The sequence below is a fragment of the Engystomops pustulosus genome, chromosome 4, assembly GCF_040894005.1.
Source record: "Engystomops pustulosus chromosome 4, aEngPut4.maternal, whole genome shotgun sequence".
In the NCBI taxonomy this organism is placed as follows: domain Eukaryota; kingdom Metazoa; phylum Chordata; class Amphibia; order Anura; family Leptodactylidae; genus Engystomops; species Engystomops pustulosus.
Genome location: NC_092414.1, coordinates 26,799,124 through 26,818,111, shown reverse-complemented (window position 1 = coordinate 26,818,111; position 18,988 = coordinate 26,799,124). Strand labels below are relative to the sequence as shown.

General features: G+C 44.6%; 1 long non-coding RNA gene across 1 annotated transcript; it reads right to left on the bottom strand.

The window, feature by feature from the left end:
* Positions 1 to 3,872: 3,872 nt before the first annotated feature.
* On the bottom strand, positions 3,873 to 7,868 carry LOC140128910 (uncharacterized). Its single transcript, XR_011855180.1, has 3 exons — positions 7,806 to 7,868; positions 6,697 to 6,759; positions 3,873 to 4,049 (listed from the first exon to the last, which is right to left on the bottom strand). It is a non-coding gene; the product is annotated as an uncharacterized lncRNA (long non-coding RNA).
* Between the last annotated feature and the right edge of the window lie 11,120 nt (positions 7,869 to 18,988).

Genomic DNA, 18,988 nt, shown 5'->3' with positions numbered 1-18,988 from the left:
CTTGGTCACAGAGAATACTCTGATGCAAGGGGAACAGGGCATTGTTTTAGTTTTGTCTTCCGATTTTCCAGTTTTTGGACCATCATGCCGACTCTGAAGGTAAAGGGGCCAGCTGTAAGGGGATGGAGGAGGCTGGAGGTTTTTAACATCATGTGTGCAAGGCATGAAGCCTACACACATAATGTTAATTTTATAGTCTGTGCAGATTGATGGTCCCAAAACTGGACAACTTTGGGGCGTCTTATGCCATGTTAGGGTATTTGCTTTGTATTGTGGTTGTTCCCCAGTCTCTTGCTCGCTCTGCCGACAGAGAATGGGGTTTTTTTTAGGCAAAAAGAAAAAACATTAGGATCTTCACTGAGGACGCAAAAGAACTTACCTTTAATGGATAGGAAGGACCTTGGCACTTTGCGAATCTCTCGGCTCGCGGGAAGACTGTAAGGACACATCTGAAGTTATTTGTATGTCAGATTGATGGGTCTCCTGGACCATCAAATGGTTTTAAGGTAGGCACATTCATTCTTTACTTTTCATTATTTTTGCGCCTCTGCCATTTCCCTTGCATGTTCCCTGCAGTCCAAAAATGGAAGACACATCCTATGTCTCCATTACTTGGTCACAGAGAGTACTCTGATGCAAGGGGAACAGGGCATTGTTTTAGTTTTTAATTTAGATTTTCCAGTTTTTGGACCATCAAGCCGACTCTGGAGGTAAAGGGGCCAGCTGTAAGGGGATGGAGGAGGCTGGAGGTTTTTAACATCATGTGTGCAAGGCATGAAGCCTACACACATAATGTTAATTTTATAGTCTGTGCAGATTGATGGTCCCAAAACTGGACAACTTTGGGGCGTCTTATGCCATGTTAGGGTATTTGCTTCGTATTGTGGTTGTTCCCCAGTCTCTTGCTCGCTCTGCCTACAGAGAATGGGGGTTTTTTTAGGCAAAAAGAAAAAACATTAGTATCTGCACTGAAGACGCAAAAGGACTTACCTTTAATGGATAGGAAGGACCTTGGCACTTTGCGAATTTCTTGGATCGCGGGAAGACTGTAAGGACACATCTGAAGTTCATTGCATGTCAGATTGATGGGTCTCCTGGACCATCAAATGGTTTTAAGGTAGGCACATTCATTCTTTACTTTTCGTTTTTTTTGCGCCTCTGCCATTTCCCTTGCATGTTTCCTGCAGTCCAAAAATGGAAGACACATCCAATGTCTCCATTACTTGGTCACAGAGAGTACTCTGATGCAAGGGGAACAGGGCATTGTTTTAGTTTTTAATTTAGATTTTCCAGTTTTTGGACCATCATGCCGACTCTGGAGGTAAAGGGGCCAGCTGTAAGGGGATGGAGGAGGCTGGAGGTTTTTAACATCATGTGTGCAAGGCATGAAGCCTACACACATAATGTTAATTTTATAGTCTGTGCAGATTGATGGTCCCAAAACTGGACAACTTTGGGGCATCTTATGCCATGTTAGGGTATTTGCTTTGTATTGCGGTTGTTCCCCAGTCTCTTGCTCACTCTGCCGACAGAGAATGGGGTTTTTTTTAGGCAAAAAGAAAAAACTGTAGTATCTGCACTGAGGACGCAAAAGGACTTACCTTTAATGGATAGGAAGGACCTTGGCACTTTGCGAATCTCTTGGATCGCCGAAGACTGTAAGGACACATCTGAACTTCATTGCATGTCTGATTGATGGGTCTCCTGGACCATCAAATGGTTTTAAGGTAGGCACATTCATTCTTTACTTTTCGTTATTTTTGCGCCTCTGCCATTTCCCTTGCATGTTTCCTGCAGTCCAAAAATGGAAGACACATCCAATGTCTCCATTACTTGGTCACAGAGAGTACTCTGATGCAAGGGGAACAGGGCATTGTTTTAGTTTTTAATTTAGATTTTCCAGTTTTTGGACCATCATGCCGACTCTGGAGGTAAAGGGGCCAGCTGTAAGGGGATGGAGGAGGCTGGAGGTTTTTAACATCATGTGTGCAAGGCATGAAGCCTACACACATAATGTTAATTTTATAGTCTGTGCAGATTGATGGTCCCAAAACTGGACAACTTTGGGGCGTCTTATGTCATGTTAGGGTATTTGCTTTGTATTGCGGTTGTTCCCCAGTCTCTTGCTCACTCTGCCGACAGAGAATGGGGGTTTTTTAGGCAAAAAGAAAAAACATTAGGATCTGCACTGAGGACGCAAAGGACTTACCTTTAATGGATAGGAAGGACCTTGGCACTTTCTGAATCTCTTGGATCGCGGGAAGACTGTAAGGACACATCTGAAGTTCATTGCATGTCAGATTGATGGGTCTCCTGGACCATCAAATGGTTTTAAGGTAGGAACATTCATTCTTTACTTTTCGTTATTTTAGCGCCTCTGCCATTTCCCTTGCATATTCCCTGCAGTCCAACAATGGAAGACACATCCTATGTCTCCATTACTTGGTCACAGAGAGTACTCTGATGCAAGGGGAACAGGGCATTGTTTTAGTTTCTTCTTCCGATTTTCCAGTTTTTGGACCATCAAGCCGACTCTGGAGGTAAAGGGGCCAGCTGTAAGGGGATGGAGGATGCTGGAGGTTTTTAACATCATGTGTTCAAGGCATGAAGCCTACACACATAATGTTAATTTTATAGTCTGTGCAGATTGATGGTCCCAAAACTGGACAAATTTGGGGCCTCTTATGCCATGTTAGGGTATTTGCTTTGTATTGCGGTTGTTCCCCAGTCTCTTGCTCGCTCTTCCGACAGAGAATGAGGTTTTTTTAAGGCAAAAAGAAAAAACATTAGGATCTGCACTGAGGACGCAAAAGGACTTACCTTTAATGGATAGGAAGGACCTTGGCACTTTCTGAATCTCTTGGATCGCGGGAAGACTGTAAGGACACATCTGAAGTTCATTGCATGTCAGATTGATGGGTTTCCTGGACCATCAAATGGTTTTAAGGTAGGCACTTGTTAGAGATCCTTGTATAATTTTTTTGGTTATATCTGTATCGAATGAAATAAAGGTGTTTTTATTTTTTGAGATAATTCACGATTCAGTTTTTTTATATAATATGCAAATGAGCTGGAATGTGCTGATATCATTCCCTGTTTAGCTACTCCAACAGAGCTTCACACTTGCAGGTAATAGAAGAATACAACGGGGCACATTTACCTGTCTGACTAAGTTCCCGAAAGTGCATTGTCCGACAAGACGAGAGGTCTCAGAGCTTGGTGGTTGCAGTTCTACATTAGGCACCCAGCTTAGGCTGGGTTCACACCACGTTTTATATATACACTAAACGCTAAGCACATACAATGACAAGTAGTGGCTGACATAGGCATTGTTGTTGCCTCTGTCTGGCCACTATACCTCCCGTACGCCAAAAAAAGCAAGATGGAAAGACGTGGCAAGCTACGTGTTTTCATCCTACAGTTCAGTCTCAAATACAGTCAATCAAATGGATGACCGTATTTTCCATTGAAAACAATAGGGTCTTGTGCTAGCCATGAAAAAAATGTTGCGGTACGGCTAGCACACGGCCAGAAAATACAGTCATGTGCATGTAGTCTTCGGGAAGAGCAAATAAGGTTGATAAGGAAAAACCCTTCTGCTTCTCCACTTTTTTTGCCCCCCTTTTGGGGACACGGACCATTCTGTTTCCACCCATAGAGTTGAGATACAATTAGATACGCCTGACTTGTCTAACTTTCCTTATTTATGGTTTTTACTCTGCGCATATGTGGAAACTGTCTCCAGAGTTCATAGAAAAGTTGTAAAACAATGATGAGACCAGCAAACAATTATCTCTTCTCTTTGTTTCGCTGAAATCTGGAAAACGACTGCAACGTTCCCTTAAGCAATTAAAGGAAAATAAAAGTTCTGTGCTCTGCCGGGAATCATTGTACTCATTGTCCAGAATTTACCGAGGGAGCAGAAAACGGCCTGAATCCCCTCTTCTTCTTGCATTAATTTAATCATATTGGCAAATACACGTCCAACCATTTTCTCGAGATGCTGCAGCGGTGTTGTGAGGCTGTATTCATGTTCTCACCGATTTAATCTGCTTAGTGTTGGGGAAAAAAAAACCATATCGAGAATTGCAGACAGCATAAACAAATCATGTAGATACCTCGTGATTCCCATAAGTTGCTTGTTTGCGGACATGTTAATTGCCACACGAAAACCCTTCCAAATACAATCTCCCATTGATGATAGAAGTTGGTAGAAGGGAAAACAACTGATTCGGCAGGAAAAATCCGTATTATTCGAGACAAGGAAAAGCTCAGTGTTGGGTAACTTTTCAGGATAAGCTGGATGTGTAAGTGACGAGTAACACTTTTAATTTCCATTATAGGACACACATTTTGTATTGTTAGCAGTCTCTGAAAAAGGCGGAGAACCCTGGATTTTTTTTCCTGCGAGCCAAATCTCTGTATGTCAGGCTCTGGTTAGGAAAAGAGGTTTTCCTTATCTAAATGCACTTTACTTCACTGTAACTAAAATTTATGCTACTAGGCCCAGGGTGGATGCAATGCGTCCGTCGGACGCATTTTCGCCGGGTTTCCCGTCGATTTCCGTTTTGTGCCGAATTGCCCCAGGATTTTGGTGCACACAATCGGATTTTGCCGCATCGGCACTGGCTTGCACGTGACAGAAATGGGGGGTGGGGCCTTTGGACAACCCGAAGGATTCGGACAATGCGCAGGATTTAACATTTTGAATTGTGTCGCAAGACACGCACTTACAAGCGCTGGGAAGAAGCAGGTGAACTCCGGCGGACCTCGGTGCAGAAGCAACTGATGCAGGAACTCGGGCACATGATCTTAGTGAATCGCGGCAGACCCAAATCCTCGTCGGAAAATGCACTGCGGGATCGCGACAGGGTAAGTAAATCTGCTCCATTGGGGCACATTTACTTACATTGCCGCTCGAGTTCACTGAATGTGCATTGTCCGCCTATAATGCTGCGTGCAGCGATTCACTAAGATTGTGTGCCAGAAATCATGAATCTGGCGCTTCCCCACACTGGTCCGACAGCGTTCCCAATCTTTTTTGTGGTGCATCTTTACATTATTTGCGTTGCATGGAAGCAGCGCATCTGCAGCACAAAAGGGTCGCATGTGCCACAATCGCAGCGCACACACTTATTAAATACCTGTGCAAGCCATTTTAGCCTAGAAGAACATCAACACTCCGACTAAAGTGTATCGCAAAGCCCTTAGTTAATGAGCCCCATTGTTGGAGTTGATCTGCATTCTTTGGTTCTTAACCATTAACTATCCATGTGTTATATGTATTTTTTGTGTATTTTCTGTCTAGTTTTACAATAACAATTATATTTACGTGATGTAGAGCTTCTTGTATATATGGTTAATACAGTTGGTGGCACTAAACTGCACTATTGAAGATTTTGTGGGTTTATACTTGTTGGGATAGGAGTACAGTAGTAGTAGTAGTAGTAGTGTGATATCCACATACTATATATATTTATACTATATAAAGAAGTAGCAGTAGTACTATGACATCCTCATACTATATATACAGGATAGGTGTAGTAGCAGTGTGATATCTTCAAACTGTATAAACAGTATAAGAGGAGTAGTACTATTATATCCCCATACTATGTATACAGAATAGGAGTAGTTTTACTGTGCAGAATAGACATACAAAATCATCAACATATAGCAGTACACACCTCACTCTTGTGCTCCATCCCCTGTCATGCTCTAATATATTTACAGGATGGCAGTAGTAGTACAGTGATATCCTTATACTATATTTAGGATATGAGTAGTAGTAGTGAGATATCCCCATACAATATTCAGGAAAGGTGTAGTAGTAATGTGAAATCCTCATACTGTATATACAGGATAGGAGTAGTAGTAGTGTGCTATTCCCATACTATATGTAAGAGATAGGAGTAGTAGCACTGTGCAGGATAGACGGACAATATCATCTGCTGTACATGCAACACCCTCCACCGGAGCCTAGCCTTTCTTCAGTGGCTGTAGACAGCCAGGGCCTAGGATACCGGAGCGGATGGCTTATGCGGCCTTGGGCATGTTATGGTCAAGGTGCTTTGTATTGGAACCAGAGGATGGGCCTACAGCCTAGCAGGTCTCCAGCAGGTGGTATGTACAAGGAAATATGGAGGGAGAGGCTGATGAAGGTGGTGTATATAGGGATCCCTGGGTAATCAGCCTGATCCAGGGATCACACGAAGGCACTTTGTGCAAATCAATTCACAGTTCTTTATTTGAACTGAAAGCTGGTAGTAGATTGCTGGTCTGCAGGAAGGGTTGCTCCCAGCCCTGTATGAACTTCAGACTGGGCTAGATAAGATGGAGCTGAGTCCGGCCGGTAGACCTCTCCTCTGGGGCTTAATCTCCGGCCGGTAGACCTCTCCTCTGGGGCTTAATCTCCTGACTGCACCAAGGTGTCAGGCAGCTGGTCTGAGACACCTCTGCTTCCTGGTAGTGTGACACTGGCTCGTACAGCACTCTCCTCTGCTTACTTTGCTGATTTACTGAGTCTGATATGACTGACTCAGGACTGAACTGACTGATTCACCATGTGCTCCTACAAGGGATTTTTATACCCTCTAGCAGTAACTTCTGAGTGAGTTGTGCAGGCTCATCAGACAGTTCCTGACAAGCATAGGGCGCTATGCATTGGCAGTATTGTTGCATACACAAAGCAGTACACACCTCAGTCTCCTGCTCCATCACCTCTGCCATGCTTTGCTGTGGGTGAATGACTCCTCTCAGGTCCTGGAAGGTTAATAGGAAACCTGTCAGCACATGTAATGGTGTCCTCCTCTCTATGTATATGAAAATAGAAAAATGCTGCCTCCATAGATAGGCAGGTAGATAAAGGACTGAGAAGAAACCCCCAACAGCCATAGGGGGCCCAACAAAGCTGCACCACATGCTCTATGGTCAGTGTAAATAATGACTATACAAACATTATTTGGGATTTATAGGGGCTTCCTTTTTCCTGGAAATAATTTGCAAAGAATAAATAATTTTCAGTAATAAGGCCACTTACAACTTTAATAGACAACCATTAGTAAATAGCCACCTCACCAAGAACTACTAAAATGGCTCAGTTTTTGCATGTAGGCCCTGGTTGCCTTGGTAACTGCAGTCCAGTAAACATGGTCAAGCCACATCATGGGATAGAACACTGGCTATTATGAGGTCACAATGTGTATGATGTCATAGACACACCTGAAACTAACCAATCAGGCGTTAGATTCTACAGCTCCGCCCAACTGAACCGTCCAATCAGGAGCAATTTCTGTAGTCCCGCCCACCTTCCAGACTATAAATACCTGCGCCTGCAGGCACTAGAGTCATTCTGCAGGTGGCAGAGCTAGGAGAAGGACATGGAGACTGGAAGACCTGGACCCTGGAGACCGCAATAACTGGTCAGAAGGCAATGATGACTAAAGCACAGGAAAGAAGCTAAGTACTCATACAGTTTAGACCACTTCCTGGTATAAATTGTATGAAAAATGTTCAAATTTTGGTGTACTGCCAAAGCTTACAACTTTTATTAATTGCCACTTTTATATATATATATACATGATAGGAGTAGTAGCACTGTGATATCATTATGCTATGTATTTAGGATAAGAGTAAAAGTACTGTGATATCCCCCTACTATATTTACAGCCTAGGAATAGTAGTACTGTGATATCCCCTTGCTATATATGCAGGATACGATTAATATTACTGTATTATCATTATGTTAAAACTTTAATAGACAACATCTATTAAAAAATAACCCAACTTAGGCCCATAAAAACGCTCACTTTTTGCCTGTCGGCCACTTTTGCCTTGGTAACTGCCATCCAGTAAACATGGCCGAGCAACGTCATGGGATAGAACACTGACGATTCTGTAGTCACAATGTGTATAACCAATCAGGTGTAAGATTCTACAGCTCCGCCCAACTGAACATTTCAATCAGGAGCAATTTCTGTAGTCCCGCCCACCGTCCAGGCTATAAATACCTGCGCCTGCAGGCACTAGAGTCATTCTACAGGTGGCAGAGCAAGGAGAAGGACATGGAGACTGGAAGACCTGGACCCTGGAGAACGCAATACCTGGTCAGAAGGCAATGATGACTAAAGCACAGGATAGAAGCTAAGTACTCATACAGTTTAGACCACTTCCTGGTATAAATTGTATGAAAAATGTCCAAATTTTGGTGTACTGCCAAAGCTTACAACTTTTATTAATTGCCACTTTTATCAGTTTTAGTATATTTTTGGCTTATTTACAGGATAGAGGTAGTAGTACTGTGATATCCTGATAATATATATATATACATGATAGGAGTAGTATTACTGTGATATCATTATGCTATGTATTTAGGATAAGAGTAAAAGTACTGTGATATCCCCCTACTATATTTACAGCCTAGGAATAGTAGTACTGTGATATCCCCTTACTATATATGCAGGATAGGAGTAATATTACTGTATTATCATTATGTTAAAACTTTAATAGACAACATCTATTAAAAAACAGCCCAACTTAGGCCCATAAAAATGCTCAATTTTTGCCTGTCGGCCACTTTTGCCTTGGTTACTGCCATCCGGTAAACATGGGCGAGCAACGTCATGGGATAGAACACTGACGATTCTGTAGTCACAATGTGTATAACCAACAGGTGTAAGATTCTACAGCTCCGCCAAACCGAACTGTCCAATCAGGAACATTTTCTGTAGTCCCGCCCACCTTCCAGGCTATAAATACCTGCGCCTGCAGGCACTAGAGTCATTCTGCAGGTGGCAGAGCTAGGAGAAGGACATGGAGACTGGAAGACCTGGACCCTAGAGACCCGGAGACCTGAACTCCAGTAGAGCGCAATACCTGTCCAGAAGGCAATGATGACTAAAGCACAGGAAAGAAGCTAAGTACTCAAGCGCTTATTATGGAGGGGTGAGGGATGTTGTCTTCCATTTTAGACCATTCCCTGGTATAAATTGTATGAAAATGTCCAAAGTTTGGTGTACTGCCAAAGCTTACAACTTTTATTAATTTGGCACCTCTCCTGCCACTTTTATCAGTTGTGGTTTAATCTGTGCTTATATACGCTATCGTGTAGTAGTACTGTGATATCCATATAATATATATATACAGGATAGGAGTAGTAGTACTGTGATATTCATATAATATATATACAGGATCGGAGTAGTAGTACTGTGATATCCATATAATATTTATACAGGATAGGAGTAGTAGTACTGTGATATCCATATAATATATATACAGGATAGGAGTAGTAGTACTGTAATATCCATATAATAAATATACAGGATAGCGGTAGTAGTACTGTAATATCCATATAATATATATACAGGATAGCGTTAGTAGTACTGTGATATCCATATAATATATATACAGGATAGCGGTAGTAGTACTGTGATATCCATAATATATATACAGGATAGCGGTAGTAGTACTGTGATATCCATAATATATATACAGGATAGCGGTAGTAGTACTGTGATATCCATAATATATATACAGGATAGCGGTAGTAGTACTGTGATATCCATATAATATATATACAGGATAGCAGTAGTAGTACTGTAATATCCATATAATATATATACAGGATAGCGGTAGTAGTACTGTGATATCCATAATATATATACAGGATAGCGGTAGTAGTACTGTGATATCCATATAATATATATACAGGATAGCAGTAGTAGTACTGTGATATCCATATAATATATATACAGGATAGGAGTAGTAGTACTGTGATATCCATAATATATATACAGGATAGCGGTAGTAGTACTGTGATATCCATAATATATATACAGGATAGCGGTAGTAGTACTGTGATATCCATATATATACAGGATAGCAGTAGTAGTACTGTTATATCCATAATATATATACAGGATAGGAGTAGTAGTACTGTGATATCCATAATATATATACAGGATAAGAGTAGTAGTACTGTAATATCATAATACTAAAACTTTAACAAACAATTTCTATTAAAAAAACAATCTAACGTAGGCCCACTAAAACTGCTCAGATTTTGCATGTTGGCCTTGATTGCCATGGTAACTCCGGTCCAGTAAACATGGCCAAGCAACGTCACGGCCGACGCCGCTACTGCCGATTTCCAGTATAAATTGTATAAAAACAGATTAAAACTTTGGCACACAGCTAAAGCTTATGTCTTCTATTAATTTGGCAACTCTCATATGACTTGTTTTAATATTTTTAGTATAATTTGCGCCAGAAAGCTGCATATTTCTATCTTATGTATACACCACCTAGGGGCACCCATAGTTCCTGAATTAGTTTAGGCATAATTCTATCTTGTATAGGGAAAATCTTGTCTCCAATTCCCTGTAGCATGCCTGCAGCTGTCTACAATTTTAGCAAATTGGGATATATGTTGATCATAGGCAAAATTATAACTTTTTAACTTAATTGCAGGAACTTGTGCATTGATGTGTGTTGTACTACGTGTCGAGTGCCGCAAACTCAGTACTTTGACAATAACCAACATGGGCGGTCTATTGTGGATTTTAACCATCTATTAGGCTAACCAATTGTGTTCTGACATTATTAGACCCAAGGGCAAGAGTATTCAATAGAATAGTGTTTAGAGTGTAAAGTAGACAATCCATGATTGTTGAGTGAGGATAGTTGCATGTGATATTGTTCTACCACTTTGTCTAATTTTTTAGTAAATTATTTCCACATAAAATAATCTTGGTCCACCACTAGAGTGGGCTCATACGCTACTTGGCCACATCCCAATGCAGGTGGGCCACCTTTAGAACTTGCTGTCAGACTTCTGGGTCAAACTCGCAGAGCATGGTGTCACGCTCCTGGTTCTTTCCCAGACGTTGGTATTACCCCAGAGCTGGCTGACCATCTCTTGGTCCATTGTCACGGTGGACTGTGAGACTTTTGGGCCCCACCTAGACTGGGCTGTGAGACTCCTTGGCCGCCCTCCAGCACAGGTTGTCTGACTCCAGCACCATTCTGAGAACATGCTGACTGACCTGACCCAGAATGTGCAGTCAAACTTTTTGTCCAGCCCAAGACCATACTTTCAGTTTCTTGGGCAACCCCCAGAGTAGACTGTAAAACACTTGGGCCACCCCTAAAGGGCTCTTCCACTTGTTTTTAACAGTTTATTTAGCAGATTTCTATGGTATATAATCTTTTCACTTTGTCCATATTTTTAGTAAATTGATTAAAGGTTTTTCTATCTATAATGGTGGAATATTCACCTATTCTGGTGATGGTTAGGACGGCTGTAGGGGTTTATGGAGGAGGCCGTTTTTTAATAGGTGAACTTTAATCAATTTAATTGGTTTTCATAAAAATTGGCAGGATTAAAATCAACCACCTTGTATTTGGTTTTGCCCTGAAATACGTGTTTAGCACTGGTAAAATACTTTGCCCTCCCCAGAGCCAGCTGTCAGACTTCTGGGCCATTCCCATAGTGGGCTGTCAGACTTCTGAGTCAAACCCAAGAGTTGGTTGACAGACTCCTGGATCCCCTCCAAGAGAAGGTTGTCTGACTCCTGGGCCACACCCTCAGAGTGTGCTGTCAGTCTTCTTGGTCTTCCCCAGAATGTGCAGTCATACTTTTGTGCCACTCTCGGAGCTGGCTGTCCATTTCTTGGTCCACCCCCAGGGTGGACTAAAAGAATTTTGTCAGACTGTCAGACTCCTTGTCCGCCCCAGTCTGAATTTTGTCAGACTGTTAGACTCCTTGTCCGCCCTTCAGAGCAGGCTGTCTGACTCCCGGGGCGATCCTGAGATCGAGCTGTCTGACCTCTGTTTCATCCCCAGAATGTGCTGCCAGACTTTATTGGCACCCCTAGAGCAGGCTGTCAGTTTCCTTGTCCACCCTCAGGGTAAACTGTGAGACTTTTGGGCCCAATGGCTGTCAGACTCCTTGGCTGCCCTCCAGAGCAGGCTGTCTGACTCCTGGGTCACCCTGAGATTGTGCTGGCTGAGCACTGTTTCAACCCCAGAATGTGCATTCAGACTTTTGGCCCAATCCCAGAGCAGGCTGTCATTTTCTTGGTCCACTCCTAGAGGGGGCTCCTTGGCCAACTCTCAGTTCAAGCTATCCTTTGCCTGGGCCACCTTAAGATCATGCTGTCAGACCTCTGGTTCAACTCTCAGAGCATGGTGTCACACTCCTGGTTATTCCCTAGAATGTGCATTCAGACATTGGTATCACCCCTAGAGCTAGCTGACCATCTCTTGGTCCACCCCCAGGGTGGACTGTGAGACTTTTGGGCCCCACCTAGACGTGGCAGTAAGACTTCTTCGCCACCCTCCAGCACACACTGTCTGACCTCTGTGTCATTCCCAGAATGTGCAGTCAGACTTTTGGCCCAGCCCCAGAGCATGCTTTCAGTTTCTTGGGCCACCCCCAGAGTGGACTTTAAAACTCTTGGGCCACCCCTAAAGTGGGCTCTTAGACTCATTGGTCACTTCCCAGGGCAGGCTGTCCTCTGCCTGGGCCACCCTCTGATCATGCTTTCAGACTTCTGGGTCATACCCAGAATGTGCTGTCAGACTTTTGGTTCATCCCCTGAGTGGACTGTGAGACTCTTGGGTAAACCCAAGAGTGGGCTGTTAGATTCCTTAGCTTCCCCTAGAGCAGACTGTCAGACTGCTGAGCCACCCCTAGATAGGCCTGTCAAACTCCAAGCCACCCCTAGAGCAGGCTGTCAGACTCCTTGGTCACCAACAGTGCTTCATGTATGACTCAGTAGTCACCCCCAAAGGAGGCTGTAAGAGACCTGGTTCACTTACAGAAGAGTCTGGAAGACTTCTAGATCACCACCATTTACAAGTTGCAATACTCCAAAGTCACCCTCGGAGCAAGCTGCCAAACTTCTGGGGCATCCCTAGCTCATGGCAATGGAACTCTGTGGCCACCCATAATGAAGAAATAACAAGTAAAGCAAAGACTGAGTATGTTATCTGTAATAATTTTTACAATGTAAGTTAGATAGTTTTTAACAGTTTATTTAGCAGATTTCTATGGTATATAATCTTTTCACTTTGTCCATATTTTTAGTAAATTGATTAAAGGTTTTTCTATCTATAATGGTGGAATATTCACCTATTCTGGTGATGGTTAGGACGGCTGTAGGGGTTTATGGAGGAGGCCGTTTTTTAATAGGTGAACTTTAATCAATTTAATTGGTTTTCATAAAAATTGGCAGGATTAAAATCAACCACCTTATATTTGGTTTTGCCCTGAAATACGTGTTTAGCACTGGTAAAATACTTTGCCCTCCCCAGAGCCAGCTGTCAGACTTCTGGGCCATTCCCATAGTGGGCTGTCAGACTTCTGAGTCAAACCCAAGAGTTGGTTGACAGACTCCTGGATCCCCTCCAAGAGAAGGTTGTCTGACTCCTGGGCCACACCCTCAGAGTGTGCTGTCAGTCTTCTTGGTCCTCCCCAGAATGCGCAGTCATACTTTTGTGCCACTCCCGGAGCTGGCTGTCCATTTCTTGGTCCACCCCCAGGGTGGACTAAAAGAATTTTGTCAGACTGTCAGACTCCTTATCCGCCCCAGTCTGAATTTTGTCAGACTGTTAGACTCCTTGTCCGCCCTCCAGAGCAGGCTGTCTGACTCCCGGGGCGATCCTGAGATCGAGCTGTCTGACCTCTGTTTCATCCCCAGAATGTGCTGCCAGACTTTATTGGCTCCCCTAGAGCAGGCTGTCAGTTTCCTTGTCCACCCTCAGGGTAAACTGTGAGACTTTTGGGCCCAATGGCTGTCAGACTCCTTGGCTGCCCTCCAGAGCAGGCTGTCTGACTCCTGGGTCGTCCTGAGATTGTGCTGGCTGAGCACTGTTTCAACCCCAGAATGTGCATTCAGACTTTTGGCCCAATCCCAGAGCAGGCTGTCATTTTCTTGGTCCACCCCTAGAGTGGGCTCCTTGGCCAAATCTCAGTTCAAGCTATCCTTTGCCTGGGCCACCTTAAGATCATGCTGTCAGACCTCTGGTTCAACTCTCAGAGCATGGTGTCACACTCCTGGTTATTCCCTAGAATGTGCATTCAGACATTGGTATCACCCCTAGAGCTAGCTGACCATTTCTTGGTCCACCCCCAGGGTGGACTGTGAGACTTTTGGGCCCCACCTAGATGTGGCAGTAAGACTTCTTCGCCACCCTCCAGCACACACTGTCTGACCTCTGTGTCATTCCCAGAATGTGCAGTCAGACTTTTGGCCCAGCCCCAGAGCATGCTTTCAGTTTCTTGGGCCACCCCCAGAGTGGACTTTAAAACTCTTGGGCCACCCCTAAAGTGGGCTCTTAGACTCATTGGTCACTTCCCAGGGCAGGCTGTCCTCTGCCTGGGCCACCCTCTGATCATGCTTTCAGACTTCTGGGTCATACCCAGAATGTGCTGTCAGATTTTTGGTTCATCCCCTGAGTGGACTGTGAGACTCTTGGGTAAACCCAAGATTGGGCTGTTAGATTCCTTAGCTTCCCCTAGAGCAGACTGTCAGACTGCTGAGCCACCCCTAGATAGGCCTGTCAAACTCCAAGCCACCCCTAGAGCAGGCTGTCAGACTCCTTGGTCACCAACAGTGCTTCATGTATGACTCAGTAGTCACCCCCAAAGGAGGCTGTAAGAGACCTGGTTCACTTACAGAAGAGTCTGGAAGACTTCTAGATCACCACCATTTACAAGTTGCAATAATCCAAAGTCACCCTCGGAGCAAGCTGCCAAACTTCTGGGGCATCCCTAGCTCATGGCAATGGAACTCCGTGGCCACCCATAATGAAGAAATAACAAGTAAAGCAAAGACTGAGTATGTTATCTGTAATAATTTTTACAATGTAAGTTAGATAGTTTTTAACAGTTTATTTAGCAGATTTCTATGGTATATAATCTTTTCACTTTGTCCATATTTTTAGTAAATTGATTAAAGGTTTTTCTATCTATAATGGTGGAATATTCACCTATTCTGGTGATGGTTAGGACGGCTGTAGGGGTTTATGGAGGAGGCCGTTTTTTAATAGGTGAACTTTAATCAATTTAATTGGTTTTCATAAAAATTGGCAGGATTAAAATCAACCACCTTGTATTTGGTTTTGCCCTGAAATACGTGTTTAGCACTGGTAAAATACTTTGCCCTCCCCAGAGCCAGCTGTCAGACTTCTGGGCCATTCCCATAGTGGGCTGTCAGACTTCTGAGTCAAACCCAAGAGTTGGTTGACAGACTCCTGGATCCCCTCCAAGAGAAGGTTGTCTGACTCCTGGGCCACACCCTCAGAGTGTGCTGTCAGTCTTCTTGGTCTTCCCCAGAATGTGCAGTCATACTTTTGTGCCACTCCCGGAGCTGGCTGTCCATTTCTTGGTCCACCCCCAGGGTGGACTAAAAGAATTTTGTCAGACTGTCAGACTCCTTGTCCGCCCCAGTCTGAATTTTGTCAGACTGTTAGACTCCTTGTCCGCCCTCCAGAGCAGGCTGTCTGACTCCCGGGGCGATCCTGAGATCGAGCTGTCTGACCTCTGTTTCATCCCCAGAATGTGCTGCCAGACTTTATTGGCACCCCTAGAGCAGGCTGTCAGTTTCCTTGTCCACCCTCAGGGTAAACTGTGAGACTTTTGGGCCCAATGGCTGTCAGACTCCTTGGCTGCCCTCCAGAGCAGGCTGTCTGACTCCTGGGTCACCCTGAGATTGTGCTGGCTGAGCACTGTTTCAACCCCAGAATGTGCATTCAGACTTTTGGCCCAATCCCAGAGCAGGCTGTCATTTTCTTGGTCCACCCCTAGAGTGGGCTCCTTGGCCAACTCTCAGTTCAAGCTATCCTTTGCCTGGGCCACCTTAAGATCATGCTGTCAGACCTCTGGTTTAACTCTCAGAGCATGGTGTCACACTCCTGGTTATTCCCTAGAATGTGCATTCAGACATTGGTATCACCCCTAGAGCTAGCTGACCATCTCTTGGTCCACCCCCAGGGTGGACTGTGAGACTTTTGGGCCCCACCTAGATGTGGTAGTAAGACTTCTTCGCCACCCTCCAGCACACACTGTCTGACCTCTGTGTCATTCCCAGAATGTGCAGTCAGACTTTTGGCCCAGCCCCAGAGCATGCTTTCAGTTTCTTGGGCCACCCCCAGAGTGGACTTTAAAACTCTTGGGCCACCCCTAAAGTGGGCTCTTAGACTCATTGGTCACTTCCCAGGGCTGACTGTCCTCTGCCTGGGCCACCCTCTGATCATGCTTTCAGACTTCTGGGTCATACCCAGAATGTGCTGCCAGACTTTTGGTTCATCCCCTGAGTGGACTGTGAGACTCTTGGGTAAACCCAAGATTGGGCTGTTAGATTCCTTAGCTTCCCCTAGAGCAGACTGTCAGACTGCTGAGCCACCCCTAGATAGGCCTGTCAAACTCCAAGCCACCCCTAGAGCAGGCTGTCAGACTCCTTGGTCACCAACAGTGCTTCATGTATGACTCAGTAGTCACCCCCAAAGGAGGCTGTAAGAGACCTGGTTCACTTACAGAAGAGTCTGGAAGACTTCTAGATCACCACCATTTACAAGTTGCAATACTCCAAAGTCACCCTCGGAGCAAGCTGCCAAACTTCTGGGGCATCCCTAGCTCATGGCAATGGAACTCCGTGGCCACCCATAATGAAGAAATAACAAGTAAAGCAAAGACTGAGTATGTTATCTGTAATAATTTTTACAATGTAAGTTAGATAGTTTTTAACAGTTTATTTAGCAGATTTCTATGGTATATAATCTTTTCACTTTGTCCATATTTTTAGTAAATTGATTAAAGGTTTTTCTATCTATAATGGTGGAATATTCACCTATTCTGGTGATGGTTAGGACGGCTGTAGGGGTTTATGGAGGAGGCCGTTTTTTAATAGGTGAACTTTAATCAATTTAATTGGTTTTCATAAAAATTGGCAGGATTAAAATCAACCACCTTGTATTTGGTTTTGCCCTGAAATACGTGTTTAGCACTGGTAAAATACTTTGCCCTCCCCAGAGCCAGCTGTCAGACTTCTGGGCCATTCCCATAGTGGGCTGTCAGACTTCTGAGTCAAACCCAAGAGTTGGTTGACAGACTCCTGGATCCCCTCCAAGAGAAGGTTGTCTGACTCCTGGGCCACACCCTCAGAGTGTGCTGTCAGTCTTCTTGGTCTTCCCCAGAATGTGCAGTCATACTTTTGTGCCACTCCCGGAGCTGGCTGTCCATTTCTTGGTCCACCCCCAGGGTGGACTAAAAGAATTTTGTCAGACTGTCAGACTCCTTGTCCGCCCCAGTCTGAATTTTGTCAGACTGTTAGACTCCTTGTCCGCCCTCCAGAGCAGGCTGTCTGACTCCCGGGGCGATCCTGAGATCGAGCTGTCTGACCTCTGTTTCATCCCCAGAATGTGCTGCCAGACTTTATTGGCACCCCTAGAGCAGGCTGTCAGTTTCCTTGTCCACCCTCAGGGTAAACTGTGAGACTTTTGGGCCCAATGGCTGTCAGACTCCTTGGCTGCCCTCCAGAGCAGGCTGTCTGACTCCTGGGTCACCCTGAGATTGTGCTGGCTGAGCACTGTTTCAACCCCAGAATGTGCATTCAGACTTTTGGCCCAATCCCAGAGCAGGCTGTCATTTTCTTGGTCCACCCCTAGAGTGGGCTCCTTGGCCAACTCTCAGTTCAAGCTATCCTTTGCCTGGGCCACCTTAAGATCATGCTGTCAGACCTCTGGTTCAACTCTCAGAGCATTGTGTCACACTCCTGGTTATTCCCTAGAATGTGCATTCAGACATTGGTATCACCCCTAGAGCTAGCTGACCATCTCTTGGTCCACCCCCAGGGTGGACTGTGAGACTTTTGGGCCCCACCTAGATGTGGCAGTAAGACTTCTTTGCCACCCTCCAGCACACACTGTCTGACCTCTGTGTCATTCCCAGAATGTGCAGTCAGACTTTTGGCCCAGCCCCAGAGCATGCTTTCAGTTTCTTGGGCCACCCCCAGAGTGGACTTTAAAACTCTTGGGCCACCCCTAAAGTGGGCTCTTAGACTCATTGGTCACTTCCCAGGGCAGGCTGTCCTCTGCCTGGGCCACCCTCTGATCATGCTTTCAGACTTCTGGGTCATACCCAGAATGTGCTGTTAGACTTTTGGTTCATCCCCTGAGTGGACTGTGAGACTCTTGGGTAAACCCAAGAGTGGGCTGTTAGATTCCTTAGCTTCCCCTAGAGCAGACTTTCAGACTGCTGAGCCACCCCTAGATAGGCCTGTCAAACTCCAAGCCACCCCTAGAGCAGGCTGTCAGACTCCTTGGTCACCAACAGTGCTTCATGTATGACTCAGTAGTCACCCCCAAAGGAGGCTGTAAGAGACCTGGTTCACTTACAGAAGAGTCTGGAAGACTTCTAGATCACCACCATTTACAAGTTGCAATACTCCAAAGTCACCCTCGGAGCAAGCTGCCAAACTTCTGGGGCATCCCTAGCTCATGGCAATGGAACTCCGTGGCCACCCATAATGAAGAAATAACAAGTAAAGCAAAGACTTTTATTACTGTTATCTGTAATAATTTTTACAATGTAAGTTAGATAGTTTTTAACAGTTTATTTAGCAGATTTCTATGGTATATAATCTTTTCACTTTGTCCATATTTTTAGTAAATTGATTAAAGGTTTTTCTATCTATAATGGTGGAATATTCACCTATTCTGGTGATGGTTAGGACGGCTGTAGGGGTTTATGGAGGAGGCCGTTTTTTAATAGGTGAACTTTAATCAATTTAATTGGTTTTCATAAAAATTGGCAGGATTAAAATCAACCACCTTGTATTTGGTTTTGCCCTGAAATACGTGTTTAGCACTGGTAAAATACTTTGCCCTCCCCAGAGCCAGCTGTCAGACTTCTGGGCCATTCCCATAGTGGGCTGTCAGACTTCTGAGTCAAACCCAAGAGTTGGTTGACAGACTCCTGGATCCCCTCCAA